Below are 7,813 nucleotides of genomic sequence, written 5' to 3'. Positions count from 1 at the left end.
AAATTTATTATTATTATTATTATTATTATTATTATTTTTTTGTAAAAAATTATATTTTTTTTTTCGTTTTTTTTTTTTTGGATCTAATTCTGATGGACATGATGAAATGCTAAATGAATGCATGAATGAGGAGGGCAAATTTTGGGGTGTTACAGTTGCCCCTATTCAAACATCAGCTAACCCGAGTAGGATGAAAGCGAACAGCTTATCAGACAAACGGGGTGAGCTGTGATTGAATACCAAAGACAAACCGAAAATTTGTGCTCCGAGAATACCACAAAAACGCGGAAATACACCGCGCTGTTTATCTTTCTTCCGATCCTCTGGCTTAATCTGGAGTTTCGATCCTCTGGCTGAACCTATACTCAATTTAGTCCTCTGGTTGGATATTAAATTTGATCCTTGGGCTGGATACGATTTTGATCTTCTGGCTAGATCTTCTTCGATCTTCTGGCTAGATCTCCTTCGTTTTGATTCTCTGGCTGAATCTATTTCCTTTGATTCTCTGGCTGAATCTACTTCGATCTTCTGGCTAGATCTGAATTGTTGCGATTTTCGATCTTCTGGCTAGATCTTCTTTGTTTCGATTCTCTGGCTGAATCTATTTCCTTTGATTCTCTGGCTGAATCTACTTCGATCTTCTGGCTAGATCTGAATTGCTTCGATTCTCTGGCTGAATCTATTTCCGGTCTTCGGGCTAGACCTGACTTCGATCTTCTGGCTAGATCTGGATTGTTTTGATGATAAATTCCCATCAATAGGATCCCGCATCTGAGGCATGCGCTGGTTGACCCTCTTTTGAAATCTACACCCAACCTTCATATTAGATATGCAGCTTCGAGAATATTCCACTTTTGGGCTTCGTACATATTCTTCGGGCTAGAACATGTTGTAACGACTCCTCAATTAGACTTGCTGGGGAATAAAGCTTGTAGGCGACTTCACTGGGGAATCTTCAAATTGAGCCTCAGGCTGACTCTTGGGAAAACGATTCTCAGGCTGAATCTTCAAAAATGATCCTCATGCTGGATCACGGGAAAACGATTCTCAGGCTGAATCTTCAAAAAGTGACCCTCATGCTGGATCACGGGAAAACGATTCTCAGGCTGAATCTTCAAAATGACCCTTAGGCTGGATCACTCACGCTTGATCCTCTGGCTGGATCTCATGACCTTGGTTGTAAAGTAATTCTTCAGTCTGCTTGGAAGAACCTGTTTATCAGCTTATGTGTATGCTTGATATGATATGCATGCGAATGCAAATGCTATGCATGGTGTAAAAGAAAAAAAGAAATCTGCTAGGGGAAGCAAACTCCGGTAGGGAACAAATCGCTGTATCAATCCTTGAATGCTCTGTGGGGAATGATCCGTTTGCCGGGACCAATGAGCCACCAAAAATAAATTGGCTGCTTGAAAAGTTGACCTTGCGGGGGGAGTATCAACTATGGAAACTTTGTTCGGCGAGGCTCTGTGAGGAGAGTCTGTGGGGAAAACACTTCCTGGGGAAATGTCGTAGGAAACGACCTTTGCTGGGGATATGAACTTGCTAATCGCCCTCAAGCTGGGGATTAGAACAAATCTGTTAGAAATAATCTGCTGGGGATGAGATGAACACTGGTAACACCACCCTCTTGTCCGTTGGATATGCAACCACTCCGCTGTTGCTAGGAAGATACAGTCTGACACTGTCAACTCCGCTGGGGATATATAGTCTGGATACTGTCAACTCTGTTGGGGAACATGCTCTGCTGAGGAGAGACTTTGTCAACCGCTTGGGGATGAGGATTCATGACTTGGCATCCGGTTCCTGTGACCTGCAACCAAAAATACACGTATGCCTCTGGGGAATTACTCGGTTTGAATTCACCGTTCGGGATTAAGCACATTCAAAGCAATTTTAAATGTTTTCCTGTGCAAATCATCTGCAAAAGCCACCATTATGTTCATATGCAATATGTTTTATCAAAAATTCGGACATTTTTGCAAACAAACTGATAAATGAAAAATAAAGAGGCTCTTTAACTGAATTATTCGACTCTTACTGGGGAGAAAATTTGTGCCAGGAATAGGCGAGGGTATCAGGAAGCTGATCCCTGAAAAGAGGTGATCGCTATAAAAAGAGAACTATCCTAATGGCAAATATGGAAACGGGGTCCCACTGAGTTTCGACTCTGCTATGGCTCGTATGTCCTCAAGACGCTCTGCTCATCTTGCTTTCTGAAGTGGATGATTAGTCGATCTTTAACCTTCGAAGATTGCCGGATTGAATGAAATGGTGATATAACACTGATGAACTCAGATCACAGTCATTCGCTTATTCCCTAACTTTTGCCTGGATCGCCCCCTTTTCGGGTTTTCAATCCACCGGGATACCCATTTTTGCCTGAGCCGCCCTTTTGGGTTTTCGACTCACCGGGTGTACTCGTTTTTTTTATATATCCCTAATTTTTGCCTGAACCTCTTTATTCTTTTTTTTTGGTTCGTCGGGATGCCCCTTTTTTTGCCTGGACTATTCTTTTTACTGTCCAGCGGGTCTATTTTATGCGAAGTATTTTTTAACCGCATCTGAGTTAATAGTGGACGGGAATCCTTCGCCCTCCATGGTTGTTAGCGTCAAAGCTCCGCCATAGAAAATCCTTTTAACCACGTACGGACCCTCATAGTTCGGTGTCCATTTGCCCCTGTGATCTGTGTTGGGAGGAAGAAATCTTTTGAGTACCAATTCACCGACTCGATACTCCCGAGAGCGCACTTTCTGACCAAATGCTTTCTTCATTCGTCTCTGACCGAGATACGTCAATTCTGGGTACGTAGTTCCAGCATAGCACCATTTCCCGTTGGTTTGATTGATGACCAAAGCTGAGTCCCCGTATACATCCAGGGATTTAATCTGTATATTGACGGCTTCCTCAAGTCTTAGGATACAAGTTTCGTATTCGGCTTCATTGTTGGTGCATGGAAAAGTTATTCTGGCACCAAATGGAATATGAACCCCCTTCCGGTGTGATCAACACTATACCAACTCCGCGACCATTGACGTGGACCGTCCCATCAAACATCATAACCCATTTGGATTCAGGGTCAGGCCCCTCCTCCGGGAGTGGTTCCTCTCAATCTTTCGATTTGAGAAACATGATGTCCTCATCAGGAAAGTCAAACCTCATAGGTTGGTAATCATCAATCGGTTGCTTTGCAAGATAGTCTGACAAGACACTTCCCTTGATGGCTTTTTGTGAAGTGTATTGGATGTCATACTCTGTCAGTATCATTTGTCACCTAGTAACTTTTCCGGTAAGTGCTGGCTTTTCAAAAATATACTTGACTGAATCCATTTTTGATACCAATAGAGTCGTGTGAGTCAACATATACTGTCTTAGTCGGCGAGCAGCCCATGCCAAAGCGCGGCAAGTTTTCTCGAGCAATGAGTATCTTTGTTCACAGTCGGTAAACTTTTGCTAAGGTAGTATATTGCATGCTCTTTTCGACCTGACTCGTCATGCTGACCGAGCACACAACCCATCGACCTTTCTAACACAGTCAAGTACATGATCAACGGTCTTTTCTCTCTGCTTGTAGACTGGCCCCGATCTTGATCTCTTTCTTGTCGTCTTCGGTACCAACGTTGATGGTCTCAACCACCTCCTGATAAGGTGTAATAGCTCGGTCCTCCTGTTTCAACAATCTGGCTAACCCTTCAGGCAATTCACAATCTTCCTCAGCCCCTTCTTCGGCTTGATAGATAGGATTGTCGAAGTCATACTTGGCCATAGCAGTGTCGTTAGCAGTGAGATCCGGGTGGTCGGCTCTGCATGATGGAGGATCATGCTTTACCTTAGAATGAGAGATTTTTTTTTGAAAGAAAGGAAAAACGAAAAAAGAAACATTGCCATTTTTTTTGTAAAAAGTAAAAAAACTGAAAGAAAGAGAACACAAAATTGTTTGCAAAAGCCGTCCTTTATTGATGATAAAAATAATTGTGAAACGTAACTAAATGGATGGCCCTACAAATGAGTCATTACACCTTGGGCAAAGTGTAAGACTTTATTATGCATGTAATAAAAGGAAAACAATAAAAATCACTCTTTCAGCAGAATAACCCGGACGGTTTTTCGGACGACCAATTGTCGAGCTTTTCTCCCGGGACACACGGGCGAATCCAGCTATCTAAGTCACAGTCGCTGTCAGCCTTGTCTTCATCTGCAGCATTGACGACGTGGGGAGAAACCAAACCCCCGCTGGAGAAAGTACCGACTTCATTCTTCTGAGATCCCGGAGCATACCCCAATCCAAACTTGTCTTCTTTGATGACTGGCTCCACAAATTTGCCCCAGCCTTGGGCATTACCAGCTTCAACCACTTCGACAGCATTAATCCCCTGCCCGCCGTGAGCCGGCATCGGGTTCTGGATAACATTAGGCACCGGAGCAAAATTGATAGCCTGGGCATCTCTCAAATCTTGTACCTTTAACTGGAGAGCCTTGCAATTATCTGTAGTATGGCCAAGTGCGTTGGAGTGAAAAGCACATCTGGCGTTGACATCATAACCTCTAGGCAAATTATTGGGATCGATTGGTGGGGCCAGAGTTCTCAGCGTAACCAGATTCATGTCAATCAGCTTGGGAAGTAATACTGAATAAGGCATTGGGATTGGCTCGATGACCCGGTCCGTCTGCCTTGGACGTTGTTGATAGTGTCTCTGCTGACCCAGATTACCTCCTTGATTGTTGTACCTGGGTTGTTGTTGCGGATGATATTGCGGTTGAGGAACAGGTGTTGGAATAGTGACTGCGGCCACTTGATCTTGGTAATAATTAGGGCGTCCTCTACCCCTGCCTCTGCCGGCATACACATCGCTTGTCTCGCCTTCTTTTCTTCGCTGACCGTTACCAGCAAACGGTCTCTTGGGACCTGATGAGTTGGAAGCACTATTGTCTTGAATTCGGCCCATCTTCAACAGACTCTCGATTCTTTCTCCATCAATTACTATCTCTGCAAAGCTGATTGACGGGCAAGCAGCCAATCTCTCAATATAATTGCCTTGAAGAGTGTTCATGAACATGTCCGCCATCTCCCTTTCAGACATAGGGGGTTGGACGGACGCAGCAATCTGTCTCCAGCGCTGAGCATACTCTCTAAAGGTTTCCTTGGCAGTCTGAGACATACCTTGCAACAAGGTCCGATTTGGAGCCATGTCCAAGTTGTATTGATATTGCTTGATAAAAGCCTTTGCCAAGTCTTTCCAGCTCTTGATGGTAGCACGAGACAAATGAGAATACCATTCACGAGAAGCTCCAGTTAGACTGTCTTCAAAATGGTACATCCATAGCTTTTCATCTTCCGTGTGAGCTCCCAACCTTCCCAGATAAGATTGGAGATGAGTGCGTGGGCAAGAAGCCCCGTTGTATTTCTCAAAAGTAGGGGGTTTGAACTTGTGAGGAATCCTTACTCCCTGAACCAGACCAAGATTTGTGACATCAAAGCCTAAGGAATTTTGAGACTCCAAAGATTTGAGCTTCTCAGCCAGCTCATCCATACGGCGAGTGATCTCGAGGGTGTCGTCGTGCAAAGAAAATTGATCACACTGATAATCTTTAGTAACGGGGTGCCCGTTAATCCAAATTCCTTGATTCACATTGTACCTTCCGCCAATATCATTTCCAACATTCCCTGTGTTGCCAACATTACCCGGGTTTCCATCAGCATTTGCGTTACCCGCGTTACCAGTGTTCACAGGGTTATCAGCGTTCCCAGGGTTACCAGGGTTTCCCTCAACATTTGGTATCTCCACCTCCGGATCGTGTCATGGTTGCTCAACCAATTCCTTCAGCTTCGCCTGGCCTTCTGCCATACCAGTCATCAATGTCATGAACTGATCCATCCTTTCACGCATATCAGCCAGCTCTTTCTGTACTTGGTCCATCGCTAGTCGTGGACGGTTTTCCTTTGTCGGGTATCTGTGAACTTGCTTGGGACCAATAACTGCCTGATACAGGGAACAAACATTAGACACTGCGGTGACACCTGCAAAACAGACAAGGGTTAATATGCATGGTATGCGATGCACTGCTTGTTCAGTTTTAAGGCACCCCCGTTTTGAAAGGGAATACCCTGCAAATGAATAAGCATGAGATGTTGGATGCAAATATGCAGATGATGTTATGCAATGCAAAGGCATGTCAATCAGAATTGATGTATCCGCTTGAACATCTGTCAGGTTGCACTGTCTGGAGAGAAATTAAGAGCACACCAAACAAAGGTCATGGGATGGATCATGTTATCCTTAATATCAACCACCCATTTTGGTGGATTATGGTTTACACCTTATCAACACCCGAGTTTCATTGATATTAAGGATACCTGATCGGATTAACCATGAATCAAGGGTTTGTTGCAAGTCACGAGCATGGAGTTTAGGTTAAGAACCACCCAAAAGGAGTGTACTAAGGTTTAAACCTGCCAAACATGTTCTACAAAAGGTTCCCATAGTCATAATCCCATCTTTCGGATATTATCAGAGGAACGACTACTCGTATTCCAACAATATTCTCAAGAGAGACTCTTATGAGTGTAGTATCGCGTAACAATCGTATCAAATCTCACATTTGAACGACTTTCGCACTACGTCCTACGAATAGGCCAAGATGGGTTTGGTAAACTAAGGTCCTCGGCTTCTAAGGTCTATATTGGAACAAGTAATGTCTAACCACAACTTACTTATGTGACATTATTGATCTCAACATGACCTCCACCAAGTGAATGGGCTTGCAAGTCAACTCGCTAAGGAATAACTCCACACAAGTCGACGGGACTATGCCATTCTCCTATCCTAAGTGCACTCGAGCTCGGGTATAGAATTCATCTCACAAAGATCACCAAGCAGCCAGCCAACAGAAACAGCAATGATATATACACAATGCAATAAGGTAAAGCAGGTAAATAAATAACTGCACAAAAGCATGAACACCCAACAAACAAACAAACTACAAAAGCTAGGAGGGACTCGCTTAGGGAAGATGGACCAGCAAGAGGTCAACTTCTTAAGTCCCCAGTGGAGTCGCCAGCTGTCGCAACCTGAAAAATACAGTGCGAAAAAAAAACAACCGGCGAAAGAAAAAGACAGAAGAGTCGCCACCGTGCGTTATTCATCCCAAAGGAGGGAAAGGAAACGCTCGAAGTAAACCTGAAAAAGGAAAGGACAAGATGGGGTCTCGCAACCAAATCTTGGGTTCGGGAGTCGGTTATGCGAAGGGAATGTATTAGCACCCCTACGCATCCGTAGTACTCTACGGGATCCACTTTTGTAGTTCTTGTCTAAAGGGTGTGGGTTTATCTTGTGCTGTTTACAAAAAAAAAAGGTTAAATGAAAATGACTCGCGCGGATGTCGCATCCACTGCATACGTATCTCATCTGAATATGAGAATCAGAGTCTTCGTAGCTCGGCTAACCTATAGGTTGGGGGGATGTGTGCTCGCTAAGACATCACGTCTTATGCCTACGTATCTCATCTGGCCTGAGAATCAGAGCAAAACGTAGTTCGGCTAACTACGGGGTTATGGATTGGGTTTTGGACGAACGACGTCACTACGCAATCTACCGGATGCTCGACCTTTGAAGACTTACTCGCCTGTAGTAGAAGGAGTTAGCGTGTTGCTTTGGGTTTTAGGGTTTGGGATGCTCGAGGGAAAAAAGGCAGTCCTTGACAAAGGAACCGCGCTACCTGCAGGGATATGAATACAAAACACAAAACATGTATCTCAAAGTAAAATGCCACCAAGGGGCTCAAACGTTGCCTCCTATCGAGGTCTTCCAGCTA

The sequence above is a fragment of the Lathyrus oleraceus genome, chromosome 1 (genome assembly GCF_024323335.1).
Source record: "Lathyrus oleraceus cultivar Zhongwan6 chromosome 1, CAAS_Psat_ZW6_1.0, whole genome shotgun sequence".
Lineage (NCBI taxonomy): Eukaryota > Viridiplantae > Streptophyta > Magnoliopsida > Fabales > Fabaceae > Lathyrus > Lathyrus oleraceus.
The sequence above is the reverse complement of the archived record's forward strand: the minus strand, read 5'-3'. Positions refer to the sequence as shown.